This window comes from Pteropus vampyrus, unplaced genomic scaffold (genome assembly GCF_000151845.1).
Source record: "Pteropus vampyrus isolate Shadow unplaced genomic scaffold, Pvam_2.0 Scaffold11, whole genome shotgun sequence".
Classification (NCBI taxonomy): Eukaryota; Metazoa; Chordata; class Mammalia; order Chiroptera; family Pteropodidae; genus Pteropus; species Pteropus vampyrus.
In genome coordinates, this window is record NW_011888792.1 from 3,287,919 (window position 1) to 3,304,070 (window position 16,152).

The 16,152-nt window shown below is 34.4% G+C and overlaps 1 long non-coding RNA gene across 1 annotated transcript; it reads right to left on the reverse strand.

Annotated features, from left to right (window-relative positions):
* Positions 1-1,493: 1,493 nt before the first annotated feature.
* On the reverse strand, positions 1,494-14,776 carry LOC111731492. Its single transcript, XR_002777162.1, has 3 exons — positions 14,707-14,776; positions 3,860-3,973; positions 1,494-1,975 (listed from the first exon to the last, which is right to left on the reverse strand). It is a non-coding gene; the product is annotated as an uncharacterized LOC111731492 (long non-coding RNA).
* Between the last annotated feature and the right edge of the window lie 1,376 nt (positions 14,777-16,152).

A 16,152-nucleotide genomic window follows, 5' to 3' on the forward strand; every position in this document is an offset into this window, starting at 1 on the left:
TATGAGATTAAGGGTCTGGTATTAATCTGGGAAAGCTTCCGGCCTAAAGGGTTTTCATCTGGTACAGGCAGGAAGATACACAATGTATGGGAGGAGGTCAACTCCAGCTTCAGAGGGTCTCTGGGAAAACACTGTGGGGACGGATTCAAAGTGAGAGACTATTCGCAGGTTTGGATGGCTGAATGACAGATTCTGGATCAAGGGACCTGTGCTGAGGAAAATGAAAATGGGTCCTTCATTCAGTATTCTTTCTTCCATAGGAATTCAATAAACATTATTGATTGACTGGCTGACGTGAAGTGAACTGCAGAATTGCTTTGAAGCCCATAGTTACAAGCTATAATTGAGAAACTGTCAAGAGATTCAAATTCATGGAAAACCATGAAAGAATAATGTTTCTATGTTTCAGAGCTTGCCAAAATATAAAGTTTCCTTTCTGCTGTTAATTTCCTCCCTCTTACAATTCATTTTTTTTTTAAACTTTTCCATCAAGGACAAGTCTATTTTGTAACTATGCATAATTAATGTTTAGCATCTTTCTTTTCAGAATCTTCAAAATGTTAACAAATGTTGACAATTGTAACTTTTCTAGTATCTTAGGTGGAAGGGGGCACTAGTAAATATTGCTCTATTTTTTTCTCTAGTAAACAGGAACACTGTTTAAAAAAAGAATTCTAATAGCCACAGGATCACTAGCTACAAGGTAACTATAAATAAATGCAGGCTGGGTACAAGAGCAGAATTCTGTACAGTGAGTTCTTCCTGTTCTTTTCCTCTAACACAGTATTAATTATCTGCTCTTAAGAGTGGCTTGAGAGATGCAATCTTTGAGCTTATAAAAACAATCACGTCTACTCTATTCCTGGCACCTTTATGCTAGACATTTTGCGTACATTATCTTTAATCTTCAAAGCAATTCTTTAAGATAGAGATTTCAGGATGGAGTGACTCAGTGACACTGGTCTGTTTGACCTCAACCCCTTGCTACTTCCACTGCGCACCTTACAAAAGACATGTATGCACCAACAAGTGGCTGTGCTTATCCTTTAACAAATGTCATTGATATGATCTTTGATCATCATTTCAGAATATCTTTAGATAATCTTTTACAGATTCACTTGAAATGTGCCATAAAGCACAGCCACTCCAAAATATTTCCTTCACCTTGGTCTAGAAAGAAATGCTCAGTTTTGAAATTAATGGATGAAACTGTAAAGAAGAGAACTAGATGTGAAGAGATGCTTACCAGAAAGTTAAACTTACTTTTTAAATGAATCTCTTTGTTAAGATACAAAGGCAAATCTTGGGATGGGTGAGATGATTTTACATTAATAATTAATAATTGCCTTACAAATGGGGCACAGTGTGTAGATATTAAGTTGCTCTAGGTGAATTCCATTTCTTTCACAGATAAACAATGACATCGGCACTAAGAAAATCAAATCCATTTGCATTTAAACACACGTGTCTATGTGCACATAAATGGGTACATATAGTATATTACATTGTTTTATTTGACAATTTTTTAATTAATAAATTCGTTCGCAATTTGACTTTGGAAGGAAAACCCAGTGATTGATAATCAAGGTTATCAAGGTTAAGTAGATGAAAATACTAGTTTACTCTTCTCAAAGGATCCATATAATACAAATAATAACAAATTTACAAAGTGAATTTGTCAGTTAACTCATCTTAAGTGAAGTAGCAAAAGGTCTCAGAAATCATAATAATGTATGTGTTCATTTCACTTTTTATTGAAGGAAAATTATAAATGCCATGGGAAGGTAAGCAGCAATCAAAACTAAGAAAACAGAAAGTAAATTTCATCCCGTGAGGAAATTATGAGAACATGGAGAACAATCTTCTTGATTTGATTTTGATTCCATTGCAATTCATTATATATCTTCACACTCTGAATCTGTGAGTCTCTGAGGAAGCTGTTTCCTGTTCTTAACTCAGAAGTTAGGTGCAAATACTAGGAATGAGACAGAGGTAAACAGATGTGGTTAGCACATGAGCTCAGGGCTAAATCCCAAGCTGAAAGTTTTCAAGTCAAAACAAACGTGTAAACTAAGAAATATTTCTTCGTATGCGCCACCAATCTGTCACAGGCACTAAAAAGCCTCAGCTGCAAAACTGTAGGGTTCGGTGTGCGGATACAGTAGTAGGGTAGCTTTAGCCAGCCACTAGCATTTGGATCAATAACCACACCAAAAATAGTCTCTCTAAAAGCAATCAAAAGGCTTCTCATTGTTTACAATACATATTTTTTTGTATTCATTCACTCACTCCTGCCATTAAGATAGCCTTTGGTTCGAAGTAGAAAACAGCCATTATTTTATTTATGTCATCATGATCAACATATTGTCCTTTTCCTATAGTACTGCTAATGATCTTTGAATGTTTCTTTTCTTTACAAATTATTGAATGAAGAGAAAGATTTTAAATTTCTAGAGATGTACATGAACTCTTTTTAAGTCCTTTCCTATGTAATTCTTCCTTTTTCTTGATTTTTTTAAAACATAGACACAAAATTAAGACTCAAGAGAATTTTTTTCAAATTCCAAAATTTAGTTAAATAATCTTACCCATGATATACAGTAATTAAATATCATTTTAGAGCCATTTCCCCCCAGACGGTTGACAGTACAAGTCGGAGGCTTTGAAATTTACTGGCACATCGAACACTTAATGCGTTCAGCCTTTCCTTTCAGAGAAAGAACATACCCATTAAAATGTTTCACTGCTGTTTTATTAACGAACCTAGCGACAAAAATTATTATTTTAATACCAGAGATGTAGCTACATACTTTGACCTATTGGCTCATTATTCTGAAAACTTTTAACATATATTTTCCTCAAGTTTTAAACTGTATTGTAACAAACAGGCATGCTTAGTCATTACAATGGACAATCTTTGGAAGATGGACCACATTCACTGAAGTAACTGTTATAAGCATCTGATATCTGAATTATCATTAGTCTCCATCAGTTGCATCATCTCTTATTGCAAAGTAAAAACCAAACCTTCATTTTATGATACTGGATTAGGTATCACACAATCAACCCTAATAAACATGATCTCTTCCAGCTATAAGCTTCAAAAATAAAAATGATATCTTCTTATCACTAAATATGTTAATTCTATCAATGTAATTTAAGTCCTGATTTCTTTTTTTTTTAATTTTTAAATTTTTTTATTTTTTAGGCGAGGCAAGCCTTAGTTGACCTCACAGATTACAAGGACCTTGTCAGCTTACAATTCTTTTTTTTTTTAATTTTTTTATTTTTTACACCTACAGCACCTGGTCTTCCTAGGTGGTCTCCCATCCAAGGACTAACCAGGCCCAACCCTGCTTAGCTTCCAAGATCAGATGGGATCAGGCTTGTTCAGGGAGTGTAAAGGAAGATGGAGGGAGGGGAGAAAAAAGAAACAACATAAAGTTGCCACTTACAGTGAGACTCCATTTCCTTAACACTTCCAATAAAATTACAGAACCCCAACCTACTTCAGTTTGTGTAGATTAATTAATAAACTTACTCAGTTGTTTACTTAGTTATTAAAATAGGTGACGAGAGCAGCTGGGATAGCAGGCTTTAACAGAGACAAGGAGTGGACGGAAGACAGAGGAAGTAAGCTTTACATTATAGCAGCTTTGAGTCACATTTTACTAATACATCCAGGAGAAAGAAATCTCCAAATGGAGTGTTTTTTCCAGACACAGTAAGATTATCAAGCACAAAAGTCTCATATATGGAAATTTGTCTCCTGAAGGACAATATTCATTGCTGTCAGCCTTAGATGAAAAGTTTTATATTAATCTTTTTTATGGAATATTTTTATATCATATGGACTTACCTTTTATGCTTATAATTCTGAAAATTCTTCATTTAGATCACAGCTGAGTTGGTTATGGTAATAGAAATATTCCAAGTGTCTTTTTATGCACGGGTTTCAGAGTAATGTAGAGCTCTAAAAATGTTCAAAATATGTTAGGAATTACATATTTTCAAGGTAAGAAGATGAAGTAAATTATGTTACCATGTGTCAGTCCCATTTTAGCTGATAAATAGAAGTACTTGTCACTCTTTTTTGATTCATATGGGTCCATTTTTTTTTTTTTTTGAATTATGCACATTATTCAGGGTAATCAGGAACGTTTCTTTGGTGTAAACAATGACTGCCCTGCTATTAAAAAAATTGGGGAAAACATTGGAGAGTAGTTGGCATGAGAGATGGAACTTAAAATACAGGACTGTAATAGGCAGAAATGAGAGGAGACCATTTCAGAAAGAGGGAAGACATGGAGACAAGAAATCAGAGTGTATCTGGGGAAGAGCTTATAGTCCCATTCATCTGGAGGGTGAGATAGAGGCATCAGCCTGAGGAACCAACTCTTGGCACACGTATTGATGTTCTCATGATGGAACAGAGGTCAGGCTCCTTCAATGAGCTTTTTACGCAGCAGAGTTGACAAGTGGAAACCAGAAAGTGAGAAGTTTGAGGATGCCAAGTGTTGACTACAGCTGGCAAATGAGTGTGACTGAGACCAAAATTATTAACATATGATTGTTGCCAGTCTTCTCCATCCACTTACAGTCTCAAGAAAAGTCCGAATTTTCTGTATCATTTCTTCTCTTAATCCACCTGCCTAGAAGAGCCCTGCCTTTTCTATTTTCTTGGTTCTCACAATCAAGAATAGAAAATAGACCCCGAAAACTACAAAATAAGAGAGGCAGAAGAAGGCTTGTGTTATTGTTGTTGGAATGAAATGCAAGGCAACAACCTTCAAAAAAAAGAAAAAAAGAAAAAAGAAAACAATACACAAGCTGGAAACAGCTTGCTTTCTTTTTTAAAAATTTCAAAACAAAGTTAGAAAATCAGAACCAGAAGTTTAAGAAACGTTCTCTGCAGGGGGTAGCTCAGCACCATTGTAATTAGGACATAAATATAATTTATATTTGTTGGTTAGTGGGATCAGGGCTATTATGGTAGGCATAAATGACAGACTGTGGAGATTCTGCTTAATTAGACAAGAACTAGAGAGACCTGGAGGTCTCCTGAACAAGGCAGTGATGTGATTAGTATTCTTCTTTAGGAATAATCATCTAATAGCTTATTCATATAAGTGAGAAAAGAAAAAAAATAAGAAGACAAGCGAAATCTGGTAGGAGACTTTGCAACATGTCTGGCGAAAGGTAATAGAGAGGTGTACTCAAAGGGGAGAATGAGGTTAGAAAAGATGGCATGGTATCTGGAAAGCAAAATCGATGGAACCATTATGAGAGGCAAAAGAAAAGAATTGACGATTTGATGTTCGAGGCCTCAGGAACTGAAGAAATGGATGTGTCACTAACAGAAGTGAGGATCCTGGAGGAAAAAGCTAGCTTCAAGGTAGAAATAAATAGCTTAATTTTACATGAGTCGGTTTTGATGTACAGGTAGAACACCTGGGTGAGGATGCCCAGTGGACAACTGGAAATGCAAGCTCCAAGAGGAAAGGCCTGTGTCTGTCTCGCTCACTTTTCACCATGTTTTATCTCCGAAGGCCAGCATATAATAAGTGATTAATAAACACTGCTGAATGAATGTAAGTTTGTTCAATACTCTGAGTTTTTATGATACACTATTATAATTGTTTCTTGCTTGCTTCTTTTTATTTATACATTCTGAGTTTTTCATATACATCTTAGATTTCCATTTCTGAGTGTCTGGTATATCTTAAGCCCTCAATACATGTTCGTTGAATTAATAAGTGAATATATGTTCTTTTAGTTTATATACAACTCTATTCACGATTCTCATCTTCTGTATATTCAAGTAAGATAGAACTTACTAAATATCTTATTAACATTATTAGATAAATATACAAGTCCATAGAACTTACTTTAAAGAAAGAGTGATGGCAGTAACTCATAGGTTTTCCCATTGCTTTGGGAATATAACTAAAGATATTTCAACATTTGGTTATTCTGTTTGGCTAATAGCCTATCTGCAGCTGTCAGAAATTATATCTCCTTTAAACTACGAAGAGCCTGAAAAAGACCTTTGGGGAAAAAAAACTTGTTTAAAAGGTAAATATTTTTAAATTTTATGAATGACTGGAGCTTTTTTATATTCAGCAGTGATATATGACTCATTTTTGTCCCCAGCACAAACTTTTAGGGCAAGTCCAGAATGCTCTCAAGCCATCCATGATGCAAACACTTTTGAGGTCCTCCTTCTAGTGGGTAAAGGGATTCATAAGGAACATGGTGTTTTTTCTTGGGGCAAACTTCACATTTCGTATTCTAGGTCTAAATGATTTGACAATACATGAGCTTTTTATACAACATATTTACACTGAAAAGGTTTCTAGTCATTATGATCATTCACTGGAGATGTTCCTCAAAAGCATGGCAAAAAAGTAAAATATAAAATTCAAACTTTTAGTCTGTAGTGATTTTTACCACTTGCACTGAGATGGCTTCATGAAAGTTAAAATGTTTTTTAAAGGCAAAACTTGAAGACATCTGGTGTTGAGTTCAGAAATTAGAACCAGATATGCTTCCTTATCCATATTTCAGTTCACATGATTAGCCTGCCAGAATGATAAAAGGGAAAAGGTTTACTGATTTAATTTTTGTTTTGTTTTTAAAGAAATAACAGAAATATTTTAATGCTCAATGTAATTACAGGTCATTTTTTAAGTATACAGACCATTCCTGAATATACGTGATGAAATATCAGAATTAATATAAATTCTAGATATAGTTAGCATTATTATAGGATTCTCTAAGGGTTTCCTAAGTAACAACAGTCAAGCAGTATAAAGGGCTCAGATTGCATTTCAAACCAGTTTTCCAAATAATTTATGGTGTATGAGTTCCTGAACAAAAACTGAGAGAGCAAATCACTGTTTGATTCAGCCATGCTACAAGCATTAATACACATCCCATTCAGAATGCCATCATAAAAGAGCAAATAGAATTTCTGTTTTCTAAAACTTCAACAATGATTCATGTTACGAAAGGAATAAAGATATACATAGAAACTCTTGAAAAGGTGATTAATAGAATTCTAAGTTGGCATTTACAGTTTACCAAGTACTGTAGATCCTATTTCATTTTACACTTATAATAAATTTGAAGTAAACCAAATACATATTGTTATTTTCATTTAACAAATGATAAAATCAAAATCTGCAAATATAGTATGTTACATAGTTACTTTCACAGAGCCAATAAGTACTAAAACCTAGAATTTCCATATCATACATCAAAGCTTTTTCCATTATTTCATGCTATCTTTCTGCAAGATGAAAATACAACAAAATATGTCCCTAATTGATTGGTATTTGGAAACTATAGTTTAACTTCACTCAATCCTAGAAAAATCTACCTAAGGAAACATTAGTATCAAAAAACAAACATTAACATTGCACTTGGCATATCTGTTTAGTAAGGAATCCATTAGATCTGGAACTTATTATTTTGACAGAATATCTTTATTAATGAATTTTTCTAGTTGACTTCGTAAATACAATTATATTTTCTACTTCGTCAATTGTTTTACATGTAAGTTTCTACATAATCTTTCCATTTCAAACTAGTCTACAGTCCTAAAAATATGGACTTTGTTCATTCAAGTGTAGAAAGATAATAAAATTATCTAATGCACATATTACATTAATAAGATTTATTTTCCTTTTATTGAGGGGGGATGAGAAGGCATCTTTAAAAATCTGCTCTATATCTTACAAATGAGAAAATTGAAGTAGAATGTTTCTCTTTTTTAAAAAAATAGGGTTTTTTGGTGGCATAGCCCTTTGGCTATTCTGCTGTGGTCAGTTCCAAGTACTAGATTATCAAGTTTCTCAAAATGAGCATGAACCTTGAAACATTTTTCCTTTTTCTTAATCCTTCCATAGTTAATGGATAACCAATCCTGTCTCTTTATGTAAGATTAATAACCACAACAATAATAGATGTCTCTCATTATTATAATTTAGTATTTCCAGATGTGGAAAAGCAGAAGAAGGAATGAGAAAATCACATAATCATGATAATGCATACTTTTTAAATACTTTATAGTATATACAAATAGACTTACCCCTCAAAACCTATGACAGTGTATTCTCGTGCTAAAGAAATAGAAATAGGGGCTCAGAGAAGGTAAATAAGGAATGCAAGTTTCTATGGTCAGTGAATGGCAGAGTTGGATTAAGAATCCAGGCATCTCTGTTCTACTGCTGATTTGCAGGGGATTCTCTCTATCAGATTCTCTCATTCAAGGCCACATTCACTTTGAATAGCCAAATGAGACAAGTGTGGACCAGTCTAAAATTCAGGAGCTCTAAATGCCTGTCTCTACCCCATTTGACCTAATTTAGTACTCTGAAGCAAATGACATAGGTAAGGGCATGGGCTCTAAGGGCTTCCAGACCTGGCTTTACATCCCCATTCTTCCAGTTACTAGCTCAATGAGCTTCACAAGTTCGTTTCTCCAAGGCTCAGTTTTCTCATCTGTAAAATGAGGATGTAAAATCCTTGAACCCAGATGTGCATAAAGCATTTCTTTGAACTTCGTAAATAATATATTTTACATAGCTATGTGACTCCATTTTTTTGTATCTCTAGGTTTTTAATCTCTTAATAAATAAATCGAAATTTACTAAATGGTTTTACTGAATTCCATTATAAATTTTCTTGATCGACAAATAGAATAGCACCATAATTATAAATGGGGTAGAAAGGCATTGTTTTGTGAAAATATTTGCCATTATTCAAAAGGAATGGGAATCAATGTTAGCTTTCAAACTTTAATCAACATGAGTTTATATCTCTAAAATCAGTATCAGTTTGATATTGATTCCTAAAGGCTAAATGATTCCTTTTCATTTATGGGTTGAATTCATTTCCTCAAGTGCATCTCAATGACTAAATCAGGATCATGTTTGATGAAATAATCATAGTTAACAATGAATACCCTATTTTTTCCTTGTCTCTTCTTAATTTTACTATAATCCCCAAAATCTAGGATTGAAATAGAGCAGTAAAAAATGTAAAGGTGAGAAATTCAATTATAATTCCAATAGATGCATTCGAAGACAACCCAGAATCTTTATACAAATATTAAGTGGTGATAACGTCATTAACATACTCATGTTGATAAATTCAGAACATTTTTGTATCTATTATTCAGCAAGCTCTCACTCACAAGTAACAGGAAACTCAAAATGAATTAAACATTAAGGAAGTTATTGGCTAGCATCACTGAGAAGTCAGAGGTGAGGTGAACTTCAGAGGAAGCATTATCCAATGATTCTGGTTGGGCTCCCCTACAGTTTCCTCAGCTCTGCCCCTGTATAAAGTGATCCTCAGGATCACTTAGCAAGAGAAGAAAAAAATTAATTTTCAGAACTCTCTCATAAAAGAGAGAAAACTTCTGAATTCCTCAGCAAACACCTCCTCAAATGCCTTTGGTTAAAACTGGGTTGCAGGATCATTTGTGTACCAATGTTTGAGGCAGTAAAGCAGTGGAATAATGGCCCACCCAACGTCAGTTTCCCCTGTGGTATTTGGCTGCATAAAAAAAAAAAGCAGTGATGAATAACATAAAATGGGAGTTCTTTGAGAAGGAAAAAGTAAAGAACAAGTACTTTTGTGTGGGCAACTATCAGTGTCCTCTACCTCTTCCAATATCTACCCATTCATTTGTCTAAGCGGTATTAACTGATTAATTTAGATCCTGAAACACAAATACTCCTGATATGTCCTCGGAAGAAAAGTACAAATGTTTTAAGTATTAAATAAATTGGCTTGAACTATGAAATTTTTATACTGCTGGCAAGCAACCATGTCACAAGGCATGGACAAGATTAAACTTCAAGTTTAATGGCTGGGATAAGTCCAAGTACAGGAAAATAAGCCTCTGCAAATATATTTCAGGCACATAAATGGTACATATTCCCTCTTTAAAATGTAAACTAGAAGATTTCATGCAAACTACCATTAAAGAAGAAAAATGCATTTTCTCACAGAAAGCACTCAGTTTTAAATAAGCATGCAGAAATAGGACAGTATTAAGATCCCTATATTGCCAGATACTACTATGACCCACAGGTTAATTTTAGCCATGATCTCTCCAGAACTCAACAACAAAAAATAGATTTTACATACAAGAAGATTTATATATGGCTAATAATGTTTTACATACAAGAAGATTTATATATGGCTAATAATGTTTTTAGATTTTACATACAAGAAGATTTATATATGGCTAATAATGTTTAACACGAGTTTAGAAAATGAAAAAAATGAGAATTTTCAGAGCTCTAATGAAGCCAAGAAAAAAACTCAAACTTTCTGGAAAAAGCATTTTGGACATTAATGACTACATGAAAGTAGGCAACATTTCTTTCTTTCTTTTCTTTCTTTCTTTCTTTCTTTCTTTCTTTCTTTCTTTCTTTCTTTCTTTCTTTCTTTCTTTCTTTCTTTCTTTATATTTAGATTTTTTTTTTATTCACAGTCTTATAATTATTCTTAAAGAACTTCCAATGCTTTACCCCAAAGAAGCAATTGGGCTTTTCTCCATAACTAACAAGTTTGAAAAATAGTTAATTGTTTATATTAATTGATTATTTAAGTATTTATAGAACAGATACTATAGACCCAGAAAAAATTTTAATGCATATTTCTGCCCTCAAATAATTTAAAATCTCTTTGAGAATTTTAAATTTCTCAATCCAAAAATATAAGAAACAATAAACTACTAAATTGTGAACCAGGGCATATAGATATAGAAAAGACCACACAAGGAAAATCGTGTACTTTAGAGAAGTTACAAAGCCTTACCATCGTACTAACATCTATTGAATACACATCATTTACCAGACATGTTTAATAATATACCATTTAATCTCATAACAACTCTATAAATTTTAATTATTATCATCAAGATTTTACAGACAAAGTAATTGAAGCTTAAAGATTAACTTGTCCAAAGTTGAAAAGTTAGTAAAAAGTAGGATTAGGAATTGAACCCATATTGTAAAATCCTACAGTGTAGTTGCTTAGCTACGAAGGTATTCTGCCTCCACGGAAGAAGACAAACTTGATGAGCCCTGTGCAGACCTATTAGTCCTTCTTAATCAAGAAAGACAAAGAAGGTTATTTTAGAAAGGAGAATCGGCATGAATGAAGGTCTTGTTATTAGAGTTTCCATGGTTTATTAGCACCATTAGAAGAAACTTCCCAGACAGATCTAAAGTTTGGACAAAAGATAAAAAAAGATACAACAAATTCAGTGGAGTTGGTTATAGAGATTAATAAAGGCAAGGAAGAGTTTTCCAAAAACAATTTCTCAATATAAAACAACCATTCAAACTCTTTCATCTCCTCTCTTTCTCATCCTCAGCCCATCTTCAAACTCCAAAAGACCTGACTGAAATGACTCACCGGAGACCACCCAACATCTTTCAGACATTTAAATTAAACTCAAAAGCATAGAAGTGTTCTTAATAGCTCAAAGGTTAATACTTTTCAAATCCTGGGTCAGACTACCTAAGGGGAGAAAGCAAGAGACATTCTGGTGACCTGGAAATCCCACAGGCTCCCAGGTGACCTCCCAGGGCTGCTCTTCTGCATTCCATACATTTTGCAGTCTGCAGTTGCTTTGGTTGCTTTGTCAGTTCGAAATGGAATGCAGGCTCACACCATGTCAGAGCTGAAGTTCTTTTCCTAAACTGAAATGGAAATAATTCCAAAACCGAAATAGAGTATACATATGTGTTTATAAATATGTAGATAATAACTGAGAGAAAACATTAAAACTAATTATTGTGGTTACCTCTGGGACAGATAGCTGAGTAGCTGGGGGGACATTCAAAGAGAAGGAGCTTATTTGTCCTCACCAACTCCTGTACATTTTCAATTTAGAAGGCTACACATGTATTATTATGTATTCAAAAGCATGTACATTGCAAGTGAATTAACTTTCTGGTGACCTTTTTCCTGTCTTGTTGTATATTCAAAGCATAATTGCCAGATGAATCTTCCCAAAAGTACAGTTCCCATCACATCCTCTCCCTAGTCCAAAACCTTCAGTGCTTTGCCCATCACTAACAACAACTAATTTACAAGGTTCACGAAAATTGATTTACCAATATAATTTATGTTACACGCCACATTTTGAAGTAGGTTATGCTTCATATGACAAGTAGTGCAATGGCACATAATGAATTTAAAAGATTTGTTAGGGTTATACAGCTGGCTGCTAGTACTGCTGAGACGAGTCTGAAATACTTGGCACTTCCTATGAGATCATGCTGTCTCTCGCAAGTAGCTTATTGAGTTAAATCAAAACTCCTCGGCCTACCATTGATTTCAACCTTCCTCAGAAGTTTTCTTATGTAAATCCTCAACACCCATCCTTTGTTCCAGGTAAATTATATAAACACTGGTTCCTCAAATATCTCTCACTTTACTATCACTGTACCTTTTCTCATGTTCTTCCTTCCCCCTTAGAAAGTCTCCCCACTTCATTTATCACTTATGAAAACCTTCCACAGTTAATCAGAAATGCAACTTGCCCTGATTTGCCCAGTGTTTCAATTTTTCCCTTCCCAGTATTTTATTTGTACCACTCATAAAAACTGCATATTAGTCTTAAATTATAGTCACATTGGTGTTTGTCTTCACTTGGGTACAAAACTGTAAACTTTGAAAACAAAGATTATGTTTTCCATGTCCATATTTTTCAGATATCTAGCAAACTACTTTTCGTTTATTAAGGGCTCAAAAATATTTGTCGAATTTAGTTTAAGAATTGATTTCTGGGACACGAGGGATGCATTGTAAGGTGAAGTGAACTTGGGAAAGAATCCAGAAACTCATTTTATAACAGAGATCACAAAACGATAGTTTGTAACACTCTCTGAAAGGCAGATGTATTTTGTTAGACAGCACAGGGTTCGTTTCTTTGGGGGTTTTGTTTTTTAATTTGAATTTTTCGCCAGCATTTCCCAAGAGCTCATGTAAAAATATGAATTTCTAGCTTTTCTTGAAAATGAGAAAATCTCGCAACTCTGAGACTGTCCAACCATGGGAAAAAATGGGCTAGAGTTGGTAATACCTGCTCGTTTTCAATAAAATTGTGTGCTACAGCTCACCACTTATGGTTTTCTTACACCTGCCTGGTTATGCTGACTTGTAATACCTGTTGGGTGCTGTATATTTACATTTGTAATTCCTAGTAGAAATGTAGATCCTTTTTTCTTCAGCAAAAAGTCCCTAAAACTTGTTACCTCTACCCAGTATTCTACATCTATTTTAACAATGGCCTGGTGAAAGCAATTTGGTTGATCATCTTTGAAAGAGTAACCCACCCTCTTCATGTAGGGAAAACTCAAGCAGAAGTTAAGTCATTTGTTACATTCAGGCATGTTAATAGAAAACAGGGAACTTCTAGACACAGAAAGAAAACTGCCATTTGAACCACAAGATGTCACACTGAGACATTGCCTGTGAAGCTACCTACTAGGTCTCACAAGCAGGGGGAGCAGAAAAAAAAGCAGGTGACAGAATTACATAATTGGAAGAGATCTAAAGAAGGGCAATCCAATATTTTAATTATTCCTATGACATTTTTACCAAGCTGATTTCTAAACTCTCTAGCTCTCTAATGAGGCCAAGCCTGTTTCAAGTTTCACGATTTGTATTGCAGAAGCATTCTTACTCATGTATAGAGAAAAAATGAATTACTGTAACTTCTCCCGTTAGTCTTCATTTTCTCTCTGGAATAACAAAAAAATCACATGTGACAGCCTTTTTAATATTTAAATACTATAATCATGTGACCTCAGAGTCTTCCACACCTATAGTTTCTGGTTAATGGTACCCTCAACATCCCCTGGTTGTCTTCTCTGTTATGTTACACCCCAAATGGGACGTAACGTTACAGGTATTGTCTGGTCCGACAAAATACAACAGAGTTATACTGAATTACTTCATTACTATAGCTTTATTTATGCAGCCTCAAAGTTTAATTAGTTGTTTTGACAGCTACAAATCTCTGTTGACTCATATTACGATTACAATCAACTCAGACCTCCAAGTTCTAGCACTGCTCATCTTCCTCATCATGTGCTTCCACATGAATTTTTGGACTTCATATTTATCCCTATTAAATCTCATTGTGCTTACATTGGTTCATTGCTTCAACCTGTCAAGGTCTTTTTAGATTTGATTTTTGATTTTTATCTCTGCAAATTTGATGTGTATGTAGTTAATTCTTCCCTCCAGGTGACTAGAAAACAAGCAGCAGGAAAAAGGATTTTGCTTCATATCCTCCCTCCTGGTTTTCATATTAAAGCTGGTCCCTCCATATTTTTTGAGAAGAGCCATTTACCTGTCACTGATTCACCCAACCCTATTGTTAATTTTCTCACCTTGTCTTCAAGAATACAAAAATTGATGGATTCCTCACATGCACAGGAGAAAAGACATGCCAAAGGAAAACTGTAAAGTGCTTCTTTTAAGTGAAAAGGTATGTATATATTGGAAATATCATTGTATGTGTAGAGTTTGGTACTATCTGTGGTGTCAGGCATCCACTGGGGGTCTTAGTACTTCTATCTCTATATTTTTTCTATATCAATACTCATATCTATATCTTTATCTCTCTGTTCTTATATCTACATACAATACATATCTTTACATACTTACATTCACAAATATGCACTTTCCTTGGGAGAGGATCCATAACTTCCACTGGATTTTCAGAAAGTTTCCTGGCATAAAAAAGTTAAGAACCATTAACTTAATAAATTCTCCTAATATACTATATATAAAAAATAATTCTATTTTTAAAAATCTCTAATTATCCTTATTTATAGAGTGTCTACTATGTGCCAGGAATGCTCTAGATATTGATAAAGATGTGAACAAAATACAGCAAGTCTCTGCCCTTATGGAGTTTACATTCTAGTGGATGTTTACATGAAATGTTGGGTGAGAAGTCTGCCTCACTGAGAAGATGACCTCTGTATAAAGACTTATAAGAACTAAAGTGACTTGGAGAAAGATACTAGGTAAAGATGACAGCAAGGGCAAAGCACCCCGTTAGCAAATCCTTAGTCTACCCAATAATCAGCAAGCCTATGACAGAGTAAGCTTAAGGGAAATAGGTAGAGAAGAGTTGGGACAGAAGTGTGGATAGGGACATCAAAATGGTTTTCAACATGGAAAGGAAAAGGGTGCATTTGGAAATCTGGGGAAAAGTATTTTGGGTTGTCACAATGACTCTGGGACCTTACCGTCACTTAGAGGAAGTTGAGATGTCAAAGACCATGTAAATCTGCAGGACATTTTGTACAGTGAAAAACTGTTTTGCCCAAAATGCCAACAGCATCCCCATTTAGAGACCTTGGGTAAGAGACCTTTCGGCTATTCTATAAATTCTGGATTTTACTCTAGGTAAGATGGGAAGTCATTAGAGACCTCAATGCAGTAGAGTGAATGGTCTAACTTTTATATTTATTAAGGCTCAGACTATCATTGTTTTGGAGATAAAAGAGACCAAGCACATAGACAAGTTAAGAGGTTGTCACAATAAACACGATAACTGAGATGGTTTCTAAGTGGCTAATGGTGGGGAGAGTATGCATAGCAGGGATACACTAGACACAGAGATGATCCACATCCTGGTTTGGGCAGGACAGGGCAAGAAGGCTTGAGATTTCATCATGCTACTCAGAATGGTGGGCAATTGAAAACTCATGTATTGTCTATTTTCTGGAATTTTCCACTTAATATTTTCAGACCACGTTTGACTGTGGGTAATTGAAACTGCAGAAAGCAAAACCACAGTAGTCAGGGAGACTACTGTGCAGAAATGTAGAAAGAAATCTAAAAGAGACAAAAAATGTTAATGTCAGCTATGTCTAGTTTTTTACTTCATTGATGATTATTCTGTTACATATTTCCTAAACTATTTATATTAAATATGACAAAATTTTGTGAAATGTTAAAATTCTGAATATCTACAACACTACCTCATAAAACTCACTTGTGACAGAGTTCTGATCTGATTTTTCTTCTTACTAGACTCTCTTTCTATTCCTCTCTCTCCAACTGCTTACTCATCAGCTAGCACTGGACTCACCACTAACA